The following is a 17,658-nucleotide window of genomic DNA, read 5'->3' on the forward strand; positions in this document are numbered from 1 at the left end:
AAGCCCAAGGCAATTGTGCGAGTTGTGATATCGGGCTAAGCCCAAGGCAATGGTGCAAGTTATGATATCGGGCTAAGCCCAAGGCAATTGTGCGAGTTGTGATATCCGGTCAAGTCCCGAAGGCATTTGTGCGGGTTACCATAACCGGGCTATGTTCAAGGCGTTTGAACGAGTAGCTATATCCGGTTAAACTCAAGGTATGTGATTTGAAAATTATAAGCTTGCTGGAAAATTTTCAGTTAATGCACTTGTGAAATTCCCAACAACAAGGTATGTGTTGTGTGTGCTTTGCACACTAGGAGTAAGTGCGTATGAATATTTGCTCCAATGATAAACGAGCTATCGGCCTTAACTAAGCCGTTATTTGTGTATGAATATAAGAGTTGGGATTGTGAAGTAAGCATGTCATTGAGAAATTGTGCATATGAATTATTGTTTAGCTACTTGAATGCTATGCTTTGGTTGTGTGTAAATTATGGCTCAAACTTACTAAGCATAAATTGCTTACTCCGTTCCTTTGTTTCTCTTTTATAGATTTTGCTCATTAGCGATCGGATTCGGGATCATTGAAGTGAAGTCATCCACACTATCAAACCCCCTTTTTGGTACTCTTTTGGTTGAACTTTGGGTATGGCATGTATAGGACTACCCTCGATTGTTTTTAAGTTCTTTGTGATGTATATGTGTACGGCCATGCGAAAATGGTTCGTAAAAGTGGAGGATGGAATTTGACCATTTGTGCTTTGTAATTATATTTGGTTTCATGATGTGATTATGGTTTGGAATGAGGGTGTTGGTCACATGATCAGCCATTGGAACGGCTAAATATGATCATATGTGGACCTATGTATGTCAAAATTTATAGTTGGCCCATGGAAACCACAAGATAGGTAAAGTTTACCTTGAAAATAGATGCTGGCAGCAGCAGTGGTGTGGATTTGAAAAATAGTAAAAATTTTTAGGAATGGTATTAAATAGTGAATAAGTTATGTAAACGAACCTTGACGAGTCTATTTTCATATGAAAGTAATGAAACGATCATATGAACAGTATACCGAGAGATATTAAAGTTCTCGTGAGACAGGGCCAGAACGGTTTCTGGGTCCCCTGTTGCGACTTTGAAAATTTACTATAAATTATCCAGAAATAATTAGAAGTCATGCCTTATATGTACAGATTCCATTTTGAGTCTAGTTTCATTAGAAAGAAACAATACCAGTATTAAAGCCCTGCACAGAGAGATATTCAAGTTGTAACGCACGAAGGTTAGTGTAGTTGACCCCTGTAACATGGGTGAATTTAACTAATAAACTGTACCAATTGGCCCGACAAAAAATTCTAGAAATAAATCCATGGATGGATATATGAGTCTAAATTCAGGGAAAATTTACGGAATCAGTTTCCGAGTTTTGAAACTCGAGATATGATTTTTAAGTCGACAGTGACGCAGTTTTCCAGCCTGTCTGGAAATGCCAAATTGGTCGGTACTTTAAGAGGATTTGTCTCGTTAACCCCTCGTGTCCGACACCGGCGATGGTCTCGGGTTCGGGGTGTTACAGAGGCGGCGCACGGGCGTGGCAAGGAAGCCGTGTGGACTTACAGCAGCTAGGGTTAGGGTTTTTGAGTGGGGAAGACAATGAATAGTGCAGGGTATTTATAGATTTTGGGGCACACGACCTAGTAACACGCTCATGTTCCCTAATTTCAGCCCGTGTGATTCGTGAATTTTGAATTTGGGCGCGTCTAACATTTAGTACACGCCCGTGTTCCTTGGGCATGTGGGTGTACACGGCTGTGTCTGGCATCGTTCGCATCTCCCACGCCCGTGTAGGTAGACCCACGCCCGTGTCAATCTAACAGGTTCGACCACGAGTGATAGACACGGGCGTGTCGCACACTCGTGCTGTTTTAACAGGTTCACCCACGATTCTTCCACATGGGCATGTCGCACGCCTGTGTTGTTTGGAAGGCTCGACCACGGCCATGTCGCACAGCCATGTCATTTTATCGTAACTTGTGTTGTGAAAATCATTGCCCTATTTTCACACGGCCCTAAGCATGCCCGTGCTCTTGGCCGTGTCTCTGTGGAAGACCTATATTCAAGAGCTCTAAGTAAGTTAGGTGTTGAAGACTAAATTTTAAAGAAGTTAATACAGTTAGTGCTCAGGTTGCCTCCTGAGAAGCGCTTATTTATAGTCTAAGCTCGACTTACCTCCTCGTTGAATGGTCATGGTGGTTCGAGGAGTTTATACTCCTCATTCCTACTGTCAATCTCATCAAAATAAAGTTTTAAAAGGGTGTTGTTTACCTTAAAAGTGCCGAACTTAGGGTGACTTACCTCAACTGTACCGAATGGAAAAATACTAAGTACCGTAAGAGGGATTTCTTCATTTGGTTTGGAAGTAACAATGTGAGGATCTGCGGCATCTAGTAAGACTTCATCTCCAACCTTAAGTTGATTTGGAGAGGTACCGAGCTTGTTCTAGCATAGTTTTGGTTTATCATGTGTTCTCAGTTTATGTGTTCGCCATTCATCTAGCTCCTCTATTTGCAACCTTTGTTCTTCATGAGCAGGTCTTCTACTATTGCTTGAGAATTACTCATGTGCTTCCTTCAGACTCATTTCCTGCAAAGTAGGTTGTACCATATTGTCAGATTTAGTAGAATGGGTTAAACGATCACCTTTCAATTTCTGATGTGTTGCCAGAATTGAGAGCTTGAAGGGTGATTGTTTCGTCTCCCACACGGAGTGTGAGTTCACCTGTGCCAACATCAATAATTGTTTTAGCAGTTGCTAAAAAGAGCCTTCCTAGAATTAAAGGAGTGTTGCTATCCTCCTCTATGTCTAGAACAATAAAGTAAACGGGAAATATAAATTTATCAATTTTAACTAACACGTCTTCAATAATACCCCTAGAAAAGCTTATAGTTTTTCTGCTAATTGAATGCTCATCCTAGTCTGTTTGGGTTTCCCGATACCTAGTTGCTTAAACATTTTGTAAGGCATGACGTAGATACTAGCCCTTAAATCAGCTAATGCATTATTAACATCTAAACTACCAATTAAGCAAGGAATTGTAAAACTCCCTGGATCTTTAAGTTTGTTGGGTAGTTTATTCTGGAGAATAGCTGAGCAAACTGTATTTAGCTCCACATGCGATGCCTCGTCCAACTTCCACTTATTTGCTAAACGCTCTTTTAAAAATTTCATTGCTTTTGGCATCTACGATAGAGCTTTAATAAACGGTAAGTTAATGTGTAATTCTTTTAAGAGTTTAAGGAATTTACCAAATTTTTCATCTAAGCGGTCTTTCCTTGTCGCGTTGGGTATGGCACACGAGGTTTATATTTGACATTCACTAATTTGTTTTTATTGTAACCTACCTCACCTTGACCTCTGCTTAGCACAGCTTCTTGCCTCGGCTCTAGTTTAGGCTCAACAACTCCTTCGTCATTTTGAATATTAATTGCGTTGAGCTGTTCCCTTGGGTTGGGTTTAGTATTACTTGGCAAGCTACCTTTTGGTCATTCGGAGATTATTTTAGAAAGCTGGTCTATTTGAGTTTTGAGCCCTTGAATTGACACTTGTTGATTTTCAAGTGTTGTCTCGGTGTTCTGGAAATGGGTTTCTGACATCGACATAAACTTTGTGAGCATCTCTTCAAGGTTCGACTTCTTTTCCTGTTGATAGGATGGTTGTTGAAAACCCAAAGGATGTTGTGGTCTTTGATGTCCTTGACCTCCCCACGAGAAATTGGGATGGTTCCTCCAACCTGCATTATAAGCGTTACTATATGGGTTATTTTGGGATCGAGAGTTATTGTTACCCATATATTGGACTTATTCTTCCTCGATGATAGGGTTGAAGGGTTGATACTCTGTGCATGCTCCTCCTCCATTCATCTTGCACCTCATTACTGGATGTACCTGGGTAGAACCAAGTAAACCATCAATCTTTTTATTTAAAAGTTCTACCTGGTTTGACAGCATAGTAACCGAATCAACGTTAAATACGCCTACTGTTTTAGTTGGCTTAGTCTTTATGACTTGCCATTGATAGTTATTCAGTGACATCTCCTCTATAAACTCATAAGCATCTTCAGGTGTTTTATTATTAATGGTTCCGCTAGCAGCTGCGTCAACCATTTACCGAGTCAAAGGATTCAGGCCATTATGGAATGTTTGAGCCTGTAGCCAAATCAGTAACCCATGGTGAGGGCACCTTCTCAGTAAGTCCTTGTGTCTCTCACATGCATCGTAAAGAGTTTCTAAGTCTATCTGCACAAAAGAAGAGATATCATTACTTAATTTGGCCATTTTAGCCAACGAGAAATATTTTAATAGAAATTTTTCGGTCATTTGTTCCCAAGTAGTGATTGACCCTCATGGAAACGAGTTCAACCATTATTTAGCTTTGTTCCTCAGTGAAAATGGAAACAACCGAAGACGTATGGCATCATCAAAAACGCCATTGATTTTAAATGTACCGCATAGTTCCAAAAAGTTTGCTAAGTGAGCGTTAGGATCTTCATCCTGCAAACCATCAAACTGAACAAACTGTTGTATCATTTGAATTGTGTTAGGTTTCAATTCAAAAGTATTTGCAGCTACAGCAGGTCTAACTATGCTTGATTTAGTTCTTGTTAAAGAAGGTTTAGCATAATCATACATAGTGTGTGGAGCAGGATTTTGATTAACCGCAATTACAGGAGGTAGCTGATTGTCTTAGTTTTTAGCCATCTCTTCGGTTGGGGGTTGAGTATCTTCTTCTTGCTCGTTCTCTGTGTATCTTAAGCTTCACCTTATTTCTCTTTGGTTTCTGCGAATTGTGCGATCGATTTCCTCGTCAAAAAGTAGTGGTCCTGACGGGTTCCTTCTAGTCATAAACTATAAAAACTTGCCAAGAGAAAGAAAAATTAAATTAATAAATAATAATAATAATTAAATTAAATTGCAAGAAAAATAAATGCTAAAGTAATAAAAATTGAGCGTTCCTAATATCTTAATTCCGCGGCAATGGCGCCAAAAACTTGATCGCGTTATTTCGTAATAAGTTTTAAATATTTATAATTAATCGTTCTTGAAACTAACTATTATCGTGATGTAGGCAAGTTTACGTATCGAACAGTAGTATAGTTTTAACAAGATCGGATTGTCAAACCCAAAGGAACTAAAAGTACTAGTAATGATTGTCTTTTTATTATCTAGCCTAAGAAAAAAGAGGTTTTGTTTTGACTAACTAATTATCTAAACTAAGAACTCACATAGAATAGAATTGGGGAATTGCTTTTGGGAAAATCGATTGAATTAAGACAATACCTAAAGGAAAAATCCACTTAGACATTACTTGTTATTCTGGCTCCGAATCGGACGATTTATTCATTCAACTTGTTTCGTAGAGATCCCTAAGTTATGTTATTATCCCTATTGAAGACTAATGACGTCTAATCCCTAGATTGAATAATTGATACTTTTCTCTAATTAACACCCTAGGGTTGCATTAACTCGATCTATGGATCCCCTTATTAGGTTTCACCCTAATCCGGCAAAATTTTGTCACCATATGTTTAGGCGCGCAAATAACTCCACTTAATTATGACAAATGTACTCTTAGACAGGGTCTATTCCTCCTCTAAATAAGAGCTTATCTTGAATCAATATCCTGGGATATCAAAACAAGACTTAAGAACACATAATTAAGAACAAGTTAAATATTTATCATACAATTCAGAAAATAATAACAAGATTCGTCTTAGGTTTCATTCTCTTTAGGTATTTAGGGGATTTAGTTCATAACTAAATAAGAAAACATCTCGAATAATAAAGAATACAAACATAAAGAAAACCCAAAACTCCTGAAGGGGAAATTGAGGTATTATTTAAAATAATTTTAAAGTTTTTTTTTTGGGGTATATGACTGATTATTTTGAATTTTACATATTAAATAATTTCTTATATAATTGTAAAAGAGATAATATTAATTTTAATATATTAAAATTATCAATACGATTTAAATTATTTAAGAGATAATAGATAAATTTTATATATATTAAAATTTAAAAATTGCTAACCCATGCATCTTCAGAGATACAAAATTAATTAGTAAATTGAAAAGTTATTTAAATTTCCTAAAATATTGAAAGAATATATAATTACAAAAGAGAATTTTTTAAAAATCTTCTTCTTTTTTTCATATTTTGAAATTTTTGTTTCTTTTTGTTTTGTTTTCTTAAATAAAAATTATATAAAAATTTCAAATTTTATCTAATTCTTTTAAGTATTACTTAAATTTTTAAAAATATTTATTTAAAATTGATATGAAAAATATAATAATTCAATATAAAAATTTAAAAAGTCAATCATTAGCTGCGTTTATGATAAAAACGCCACAAAAAACCAATTTATTTTAAAGTAAACGGCGCCGTTTTGGTATAAACGCTGCTAATTTTTAGTTTTGATTGAAACGACACCGTTTTATTTCTCTCCTCACCCCCTCCAATTTCCTCTTCTTTCTTGATTTTCTTTTCTTTCTTAGCCATTCTCAGCATGTTCTTCTATTTCTCTCCCCCGATTTTGTCCTTCAACAAATTATTTCCTCTTCAAACCCTAGATTTGGGGTTTTATTTTATCTTCTCCCTCTCTATTTTCCCCCTTCTCTTTTCAAAATTTTCATTTTTTGCCATGTTTTAGTGTTTTTCGACTTATCCAAATCACAAGTGCAAAAAAAGAAAATCTCATATTTTCTTGAATCTCAGAGGTACGGATTTTTCTACATTTATGTTTCTTTCTCCTACAATATTTCAAAAACCCAACTATGAATTCGTTATTATTTTAGTTTTTGAAATAAATCTTGATTCTTTTTGTTTCATTTTATTGGTTGATTAGAATGGGGGAGATAAAGGTCAACGACGCCTACGAGGAAGAGCTTTTTGACTACGAAGAAGAAGATAAGAAACCACTGACTCTGCCTCCACTAAGGCTGCTGATTCTGCTAAGAAGTTAGTCATTTTAATTTATACATATTTTTAAGGAAAACGATGTTCTAATATAATCTACTAGTTTTAGTGTAAAGTAATTTGATTTTAATTTGTTTCATTTCTTTTTTATGTGGTGTAGGGTGTATGTTAGAATTCACAGTTCAAGATTCAGAGACTTTCTACTGAAACCAGAGCTGCTTCGATCTATTGTAGATTCTGGTTTTGAAAATCCTTCTGAAGGCAAAGTTTTAAACTCATGTCTAATTTTAACATTCGTGAATTCCATGAATTAAGTCATTTTGTTTTTCTTGCTTTTAGTGACTTATAATGGTGGGCAGTATATAAGTTTGGTGTTCTATTCTTTTGATTTACTGTTTTGGATGAAGCATTTGTTGTTGCAGGATATGCTTTATAGTAATCTTTGAAATACTTTGCCTTGAAATTATATTTTCTCAACTTAATTTATCTAGGCATGAAAGTCTTCAAAATTATCATAGCTTTTCTTTTCTGTTGATTCAAACTATTCATTTAAAACTCTTTTATTATATATTAGTAGTAAATATAATAAAATTTAAACTCTCTTTGCTATGTTGTCATTACATGTATACATAATGCAATCACAGCTTTGACATATAACTGAATTTTGAATTTTGTTTCTTCTCTTGATCACTTGTAATCTTTTGAAGCCTACTACTAGCGATTACATTGTCAGAGACACTGGGAATTCCACTCCTCGTTATATGAGATGCACCACCAATCAGGTCATAACAAGCTATATAGATAATTATGGCTTTTTTTTGTACTTTTTTATATGCTTTCATTAAGTTTGCACTGCAGTTTCAACACCAGTAATCTGTTGGGTTCTTAAATGGATTTTGTAATTTGATCTGCTTATCATATTTTGAATATTTCTTACTAGAGGTTGTGGATTTTGATGAAAGTGGTCCTGTTCGATGTTCCCATTGCAAAGGTTACATAAATCCTTTCATGAAGTTCATTGATCAGGAAAGGAAGTTTATCTACAATTTATGTGGTCAGTATTAATCAGTTTTATGTCCTCATCTCGTATATTTTGCAGTATCTTGTGTATTTTAACTTATTCTTATATTCATACCAGTCTGTTGCAATTATAAGGATTAGTGATACTTAAATTATAGATTTTGTAGCTAGAAATTGTAATTTTCTTATTTCTTTTTGGATAAAAAATAAGAAAGGCATCTCCTTCACCATCGTGTGAAGAAGGGGAATAAAAATGTCGAATTCTATGTTCATCTTCTTTCCTAAAAAGTTGGAACATTATTTGGATTATTAGCAAAGGGGCCGATAGTATTAGTTAAGAAATGTGCTTGTTTTAACGAAACTTAGGCTGCTTATCCACAAGTTGTCTGTTGGAAAGTAATCCCATGAATAGCAAAAGATGATTACTGATTAATTACCGCTACCTAATTTACAGCTTCTTTCCTCAGACACTTGTACAGAAAAGGGAAAGCAGCTCTCCATCATTTTTATAGTTTTAATTGTATCGTTGAAGTTTGGGGGGAAAATATAGAAAAGCAAGGGGGTTATTTTTTAAAATATTAATTTTCTTTTTCTATTCAAATCTTAAAATTTATTCTTCTTTTTTTTTCTTGAAAGAACTTAGATTTTCTTTTTCAAGTATGGGCGAAAGTGATATTTTGAAAAGGAAATTAAGGAAAAAAAATTGAAGTTGCTGTTTAATGGCACTAATGATTGATAACGTTAAGAATTCTTTATGAATAGTGCAACAATTTCACACTTAAGAGAAATTATTGAGTTCTATAATTTATTGCTGATTTTTGTTAATTTACTTCAGATATGGGAGCAGCGGCAAGTTTTGACTTTGATTTTAAGGGTTAAAAGATTAAGGCTTTTAAAAAGTATTATTTATAAATTTGATGATTTTAGTATTGTTATTAAAAATGTTCTGAAAATTTAAAATATTTATTTTATACATGATGGTATAAAGTAAAAGCAAGTTAATTTTGTTTTTAAAAAGTAAGATAATTTAAATGATATTCAAAATGGTTAATAGTATGATATATGAAATATTAATTTAAATGTAAGTATTAATTTAAATATAAGTATTTAATTTGATATAAACATATTTGTTGAGAGTTTCAATCAATAATGAAGATGACTGTGAATGCTGTCTTTTTTTCTAAATTAATTTTATTATGGAAAATGACCTATATGTACAAAGCAAACATATAGTCTGACTCTTAGTTCTAACCTCTTTAGTGATGTCTTGTATAGATTGATTGAGATCCTCCCTCCCAATTCGCTACTATTAATTAATTTGTAAAGAATTTCAGTACAGACTGGTGTGATAGGCTTAATTTATATCTGGGGCGAACATTAACACTCAAAGGATTAGCCATCTCAAAGTATTATACCTAAATTTTAACTTTAAATATTCATACCAGTCTGTTACATCCTTCTTCTCTGTTTCTGCTCTCTAATTATGTTGCTGTAATTATTTTAAATATATTAATTAATATATGGGAATTTTTTTCTTATACCAGTTGGAGTTTCTTAATTATTAATTTACTATGATTTCATATTTAAAGCCTCTCGAGTATTTTGTACTGACTTGGTTTTTTTTGCTCCAAGGATTCAGTGCCGCCAGCATTTAGATACATTGCTTGAAAACATCCCAACAATGTTTCAGAGTAGTACAACTGCTAAGTCATGTTTTGGTGCTGCAATCAAGGTAAGTCATTACAAGGTTATACCTTCATAATCTGTTTGAGATGTTGAGTGTATGTAACTTGGTTACTTGAAGAAAACTGAGGTTAAGATACTGATACATTAATCCTTATCTTAAACAATTTGGTATGTAGTTTTCATATGTAGTTTATTTGAGTGTTGGAATTTTTGGACTGCTTTCTCAAAATTTTTATTAACTAGAAGATTTCTAGGAAAATTTGACATGGTCCTGAAATTCAATTTATAATTTGTCGCTACATAATTTGTTGCTAATATTCTTTTATTTTTAGATGAATTTGCTGAATTAATTGACCAAATTCAGTTTGTTGGTTAACCATAAAAAATTGAATTTGGTAAACAGAAGAGATTTTAAGAAAAATTGATATTTGAATGTTATTTTGGTTATTAGTTACGATTAGTCCTGTTAAGTTTTTATACCTTCATTTTATTTGTTTTGAACTTTTAGTATGTGTTAATTTAACATCTGATGGTGATTAATATCTTCATTGTATTGTGCTTCTAGATTTTGATTTGTTTTGATATTTTGGTTGGATATGTAGAATTATCCATTGAAAAAATGTTGAAGGTTTATTTTGTTTCGTTAACGAAAATGAACCAAATTAACCGAAATATTAAGTTGTTCTCTCTTTTCCTGCAATTTTGTAGTTAACAGATTTGGGTTTCACGTTACATTATTTTGTATGTTGTAGGTACATATTATGCATAGCCTTTTCAATGACTTCTACATTAAAAGACTGGAGTAGTGTACAAAAATCTTTTAGACACTTGCAGACTATTCAAATCTATAATATTTTTCCCTCGTGTTTGTAGGTTCATTGGCATCTTGTCCTGATGAGAGTGTAGTTTATGAAGCTTTAAACTTTGCATTGTCCTCCGAGGTATTAGAATTCCTAGTTCAAAACTTAGCAATTTGTCTTTTATAAAAGACCAAATTTCCAATTTTCAATGTTGTTTAGGTTCGCAAACAAGATGCTGTATTTGGACTTGTTGTTAGTAAAGGACTTGCTATATTTTATTTATATCTTTATATTTAATCTAATTTTTATTATTTATTTTAGTTTTGATTCTATATTTTATTTTTATTTTAATATTTAAGATAGCTTGAGTTCTAACTTTTGGATTTTAGTTGTGTTATTAATTTATTATTTTAAATTCTAAATTTAAATTCATCAATTTTTATATTTAGTTTTAAAGTTAAAATTTTCATAGAAAATTTAATTTAAATAGTATTTTTATTTATCCTTAAAAATATATAGTTTGAAGTTCAAATTTCAAAATAAAACATAATATAATATTTATCATAGAAATAAATATTTATTTAATTAAAATAATTTTTTAATTTTAGCAATTTATGGAAAAAGCGCCGCTAAAGGACATGTTCTTTGGGGGCGTTTGTGGTAAAAGCGCCGCTAAAGGTCATGTTCTTTAGCGGCCTTTGTGGGAAAAGCGCCACTAAAGGTCATGTTCTTTAGTAGCCTTTGTGGGAAAAGCGTTGTTAAAGGTCATGTTCTATAGCGGCGTTTTTTCACATAAACGCCACAAATTTTAGCGACGTTTTTTGTGACGCTTATAAAAGCCCTGCAAATTGTTTTAACGGCGCTTATAAACGCCGCTATAGACCTAAAAAAATGCTGTTAAAAGTCTATTTTGTGTAGTGTTTGAACGGGTTGATTACGAAAATTGAACTAGCCTGTATACCAGTTTATAGGGGATAAACCCGCTTAAGCAACAAACAAAGTAATTGAAATGAGAATAAAAAAGATCGAACACGTAAATTTTACGGGCCAAAGGAGATTTAACTATAATAAGGGGGAGAAAAAATATGGAGAGAATTAAAAGAAAAACTCAATGCCCCACAAGAAAAACCTTTTGAAAAAAAGAACAAAATTCTCTCAATCTAAATAATTTTTTGTTGTGTAACACCTAGAGTAACTTAAGCCTATTTATATGTAGAAATCTGTAATAGCCCTTCTTTTTTAGTTCAAATCAGAACAGTGGTTTTGAGACCACAAATCTAAAGTATAAATATTTATTTTATTATTTCTTTAAGGTCTACAACATGATAGAATAATTGTGTGAAAATTTCGTTAAGAAATTTTATCGATTGAGTGCTCAATTTGTCTAGAAGGATTAAATTGCAATAGGTGCAAAACTTGAATTCTATAAGTTAAAGGTTTCTAATTATTATGAAATTCCAAATTAGAGGTCCTTAAATGGTAATTATACCATTATACTTCATAATGAACAAAAATGGACATGGTTAGATAAAATTCCAAACTTTTGCATTAAGGGCATTTTGGTAAACTAGTAATTAAATGATTTAATAAGCTAAGAATAAGTCAAAATTTTTATTCATCTTCATCCTCCTATACCAAAATTTCAAAGGAGTCCATAGCTAGGGCTTTGGCCACTTTCAAGCTCGATCATGATTTTTATGTTTTTAAAGTTGTCTCAACCTAATCTAGCTATTCTAAGGACTAATTTGAAAGAAAATCAAAGTCTAGAATTTTACCCATGTTGAATAAGCTAGTATTTTGATGTTTAATGTTAGAAAATGGATGTTTGTTGTTAGTTAAACAACATTTACAAAGTGATTTTTTATGAAAATTCAAAAAGGGACCTAATTGTAAAAGGTTGTAAAATGTGTGGTACAATGTGAATAAATGGAAAATGTGGGCTGTCATGAGCTTGAAAAAGGTTAGGTTAGGCTTGGGTAACAAAGAAATTGGATGAAAACCATTTTACGAGCCTAGGGGTTAAAATGTAAAATGTCAAAAGTTTAGGGGCAAAAATGTATTTTTTGCCATAGTGTGTTTTTGGGCTAATTGAATAATGTGATGATTAAATAAGTTAAAATTGATATTATAGATCAAGAAAAATGAAGTTTGAGTTTAGACCGGGGAAAGAATAATGTTGTGGACTAAATCGAACTGATAGTCGTTTTTGTAATCGAGGTAAGTTCGTATGTTAAATAAGCCTTAATATATTTTATTTAAATGCTTTAATATTGCATGAACTATATGATTGACTATGTGGAAGATTTTAATTCTACAAATGAGTTCGATGACAATTTGACAAGAAAGAAATCCTGTTTGAACCTTAGGAATAGATTAGGATACAAGTGACATGTCACTAGGGTTACCATGTGTTATGTGATTATGTGATCCGGTCTGGTCTGTATGTCCTCATGGGTGGTGAGTATACCAAGCATATGTTGCGGTTACTCGACGACTTGTGTGAGCAAAGACAGATAGCTATGTCCAGACAGCATGACTTGTGTGAGCAGTTCGTCGATAGCTCGAGAACGAGCAATTATGAGATATGAGACTTAGGTAGCATTGGCTACATATGTGGCACTTAGTGTGCAAAATTCCTGAGTATCTGACATTATTATTCCGAGTGGTTCATGGGTATGTCAAAGATGAGAATACGTGTAAGTTCATTTCGAGATGGTACAAGTATGTACATGAAGCTTATGTTTATTAAATCTCAAGAAATGATGAATTCAAGGTAAGGTTGTGAAGGAATGAATTATGATTGTGAAACTTATGGTAAATTATATCATCTTATATTTTATTCCTAGAATGTTGATTGTATGGTATGGCTTGCTTATTTCTTGCATACGGGTTTACTAAGCTATATAGTTTACTCCATTTTTTTTTCCATATTTTATAGAATCGCCAAGCTAGCTTGGATTGGGGATCGTCGAGGATTCGCCTCACACTATCAAAACTATCATTTTGGGTATTGATAAAATTTAGCATTTTGAGTATATGGCATGGATAGGGACTTCGTCATTTTGTTATATGTGTCATTATGAATTTGGCCAAATGTATTGGCTTGTAATTGTCAAAGGTTTAATGTGGCCTTTAGCCATGTAACTTGGCTCATTTTGGTTGAATTGGTTGTAAGCTTATATATTATATATATGCATGCATGTGTCAATGCCTTGTTGGTGATGTAGTTTATTAATGCTTGGAAAATGGTTGAGTGTGGCTGAATAGGTTGTTGATGAATGGTTAAGTATGACTCATTAGTATGTTAGAAAAATCTAAGTAGAATTATATATGATGAAAGAGTGTGTGTGGATGCCTTTGAATGTGAAATTGGTATGTTTGATTTGGCATAATAAATGTCATGTATATTGTAGATGATGGTATCGAATTAACATGTTTTAGCTATAATTGTGAATGTTTTGGTTGCTAAGTATGCCATGAATTGTGCCATTGAATTTGTGTAAGTGTAAGTGTAAATGAGGGTGGCAAATGGCTTGGTAAATAGCCTCTATTTTGTCCACACGGGTAGACATACAGGTGTGTCTAGACCGTGTGTGACACACGGCCTATCCCATGGGCATGTGTTCCGGCCTTGTGTCCCCTACACTTTAATTTTTAGTAATAGTATGCCCAGAATTGAGCACACGCACAGAGACATGGGCATGTGTCTCAGCCGTGAGAGGGATACGGCCTTAGTCACGGGTTTGTGTCCTACACGTGTGAAGTGTAACACCCCTTACCTGTACCCGACGCTGGGATAAGGTACGAGGCGTTACCGGACAAACATACAAACATTAAACTAAAATACGGGCCATAAAATTTCATTCATATTTCAAAGCGTTTATTCACTTACACATAGTCCCTTATTTGAGTTTACGGAGCCCAAAACATACTTTAGAAAGGGTTCGGGACTAAACCGAGAACTTACAAAAATCTTGGAAATTTCATGATTTAAGGCTCCACACGCCCGTGTCCCAAAGTCGTGTTCCATACACGGCTGAGACACATGGTCGTGTCTCTGCCTGTGTGGAATATACCTAGGCTATTTTCTAAGCTTTGGTCAACCTTGATCTCTTACACACTTATACAAAATCAAAAGAATATAACATGGTATTCATTTAATGATTAAACATCCTCAATTAAACCACAAACATAGCATTTGTATGTCATCATACATGTGTCTCTCATACTCATTTTACCTTGTTTATTATAGTACCACTTATACATTTATACCAAGATTATCATCTTATCAAATATCTCCACTTAATCATCAAGCATTCATATTTAAAGCTAGATCATATCTTTGTAAAATACCACAATTCAGATCTGTGAGAATAACATGTTTGCTCGAAACATTTCAATTCAATTCCATACCCAACAAGCATTACATTGAGACTAGTTATATATATATATATATATATATATACATGTCATGATACATAACATTCTCTTTCTGTTTTCTTATAAACACATATCATTTATTTCATTATATCAATATTTCATATACCATAGTTTCCATGTATTCCACATATATTTATTTTTTCTCTTCCTCCTCTCCATTCCACATCCTTAATGTATCTAGCATTCTTGTAAGTACGATTTCACAATTTACTAATAAATTCTCACATCAAATTGTCCACACAAGTCATAGTCACTTAATTATTTATAATTCGAGCTCTAGAGCTCCAAATTAAGATCCGTAAATTTCCACTGAAACTAGCCTCATATATCTTTCCACCATAAAATTTTCATAATTTTTGGTTTATCCAATTAGTACATTTTATTCATTAAAATTTCCCTTGTTTCACTTTCTGACAGTTCTGACCTCTCTTCACTAAAAATTAATTATATCACAGTACAGAACTCGGATAATATTCTTATTGATTTATCTTGAAAATAGACTCATTAGGGATTTTAAAAATATAATTTTTAGCCTCTAATTATTTTTATCCAAATTTTTGTGATTTTCTAAAGTCAAAACAGGGGATCACGTAATCATTCTGAACCAGTCTCACAAAAACATAAATATCTCAAATATAGGACTCCTTTGCTTGCTTTGTTTCTTTTATATGAAAATAGACTCATTAAGATTTAATTTGATATCTCATTCAGTCTCTGATTCAATTTCTAATATTTTTGGCGATTTTTCAAAATCACATCACTACTACTGTCCAAAACAGTTTTATTGCTAATTCACTCTTTCACACTTTCTTTGTATTAACCTCATTTTAACATACATATCACAAATCATTTTCACCGCATTTCATACATCACAAGTATAGGCCCATAATCACAAGGTCACCATAAAATCATTCTCATGTATAACTTACTTGTTTATAACCTTACCACATCCTGGTCACTTAATGAACACATCATTCACATAACCAAGTTCCTGCACTTATTCATCACAAACTCACAAAGCAATAAATAGAGAGTCTCCCATTGAACACTTTGGATCAATCCTCGATACTTAGTGGTTTCAGCACATAGCTCCATCCATCATATAGTTCAGCTCTCTTATACACATGGTGAACACTTAGTACCACCCATGTGACCTAGCCAGTTTATCTCGTAGCTCTCTTGTCTACATGGTGTCCTTCACCTGGAACCACGCATACGACCTAGCTACATATATCCCATAGCTCTCTTGTCTACATGGTGTACACATAGTATAACCCATGCGACCTAGCTACATCATAATGTCTCATAGCTCTCTTGTACACATGATGTGCACTCAGCACCATACATATGACCTAGCTACATACCATCTGTATCATCCAATCTTTCCGAAGGTTCAACCGGGATTTCTCTCTCTTTTCCAACAATTTCACCAATCAAGTAATTATCCACAAACATATTTCCAATATTATTATAATATATCATAATACAAGTAATAGTGATGTATTACTTACATATAAACTTACATCTCATTTAATATCAAGGCAATAACATTAAATTACACATTGCCTTATTAAAAATCATATGAACTTACAATTTCTCATAATATCCGTAATTATAGAAATCACATTTATGTATGATAATTCAATGCACTTCATGTACCATAGACATATTTTTAAATCAATTCATAAACTGGGCACCATAAACATTTAATTTAACATAATTCAATTAATTCACTAAATTTAACTTTCAAATATAAATTACAAAGATTATTGTTGTATTATTATCATACCAATTTACATACTTTCAACACCTCGAAATCATAGTAAATATATCAATTTTACATTGAAAATGCATAAATTAATGCTTATTATACATATGAACTTACCTCGATACTAAAACAACCATTTTACCAACTTTCCTAATTTTCGATTTTTCTCTCATTCTAGGTTCAAATCTCATTTTCTGGGATCTAAAACATCATATTTTACTTATTTAATTAATGTATTATTCAAAACAGTCCTTAACTCAAACTTTGGAAAAATTAGAATTTTGCCCCTAAACTTTTGCATATTTACACTTTTGCCTCTAGGCTCGGGAATTAAACTTCATCCCTTATTCTTATGTTTTATGACATGCTGATCATTTTTCCCTTTTGCTCGTTTTCACTTAAAACTGAGTAGCACAAGTTGTATAACATAATTTAAAACCTCATATTGTATCATAAAACGCCAGAATAAACAAATTTCACCTATGGGTATTTTTTCAAATATGAACCCTAGGTTGAATTATTGCTAGCATAAACAAATCAAGTTACTGGGACTCCAAAAACGTAAAGAACTTGAAAAACGAGGTTAGAACGGACTTACTATTGAGCTTGGAAAGCTTGAAAACCCTAGCCATGGAGTCTCCCTTGGTATACACGTCCATGGTGAAGAAGATGAGCAAAATTGGCTTTTAATTTTGTATTTTGATTCATTTTACCCTTAAATGACCAAAATGCCCTTACTACTAAACTTTCCGAAAATTCCATCCATGTCCAATTTTTGTCCATAACTTAGAAATTGGTCAAATTTCTATTTAAGACCTCCTAATTAATATTTCAAAGCAATTTCATACTAGAAACTTCTAGAATGCAAGTTTTGCAACTTATTGAATTTAGTCCCTAACTTCAAATTAAGCACTTTATGCATAGAATTTTTTCACGAAATTTTCACATAATCATGCAATCATATCATAGACCTCAAAATAATCATAAA

General features: G+C 32.9%; 1 non-coding gene across 1 annotated transcript; it reads left to right on the forward strand.

Annotated features, from left to right (window-relative positions):
* Window positions 1-4,204: 4,204 nt before the first annotated feature.
* Window positions 4,205-4,311, forward strand: LOC128294852 (small nucleolar RNA R71). The gene has a single exon (XR_008285159.1). It is a non-coding gene; the product is annotated as a small nucleolar RNA R71 (small nucleolar RNA).
* Window positions 4,312-17,658: the final 13,347 nt, after the last annotated feature.

The sequence above is a fragment of the Gossypium arboreum genome, chromosome 6, assembly GCF_025698485.1.
Source record: "Gossypium arboreum isolate Shixiya-1 chromosome 6, ASM2569848v2, whole genome shotgun sequence".
NCBI lineage: Eukaryota > Viridiplantae > Streptophyta > Magnoliopsida > Malvales > Malvaceae > Gossypium > Gossypium arboreum.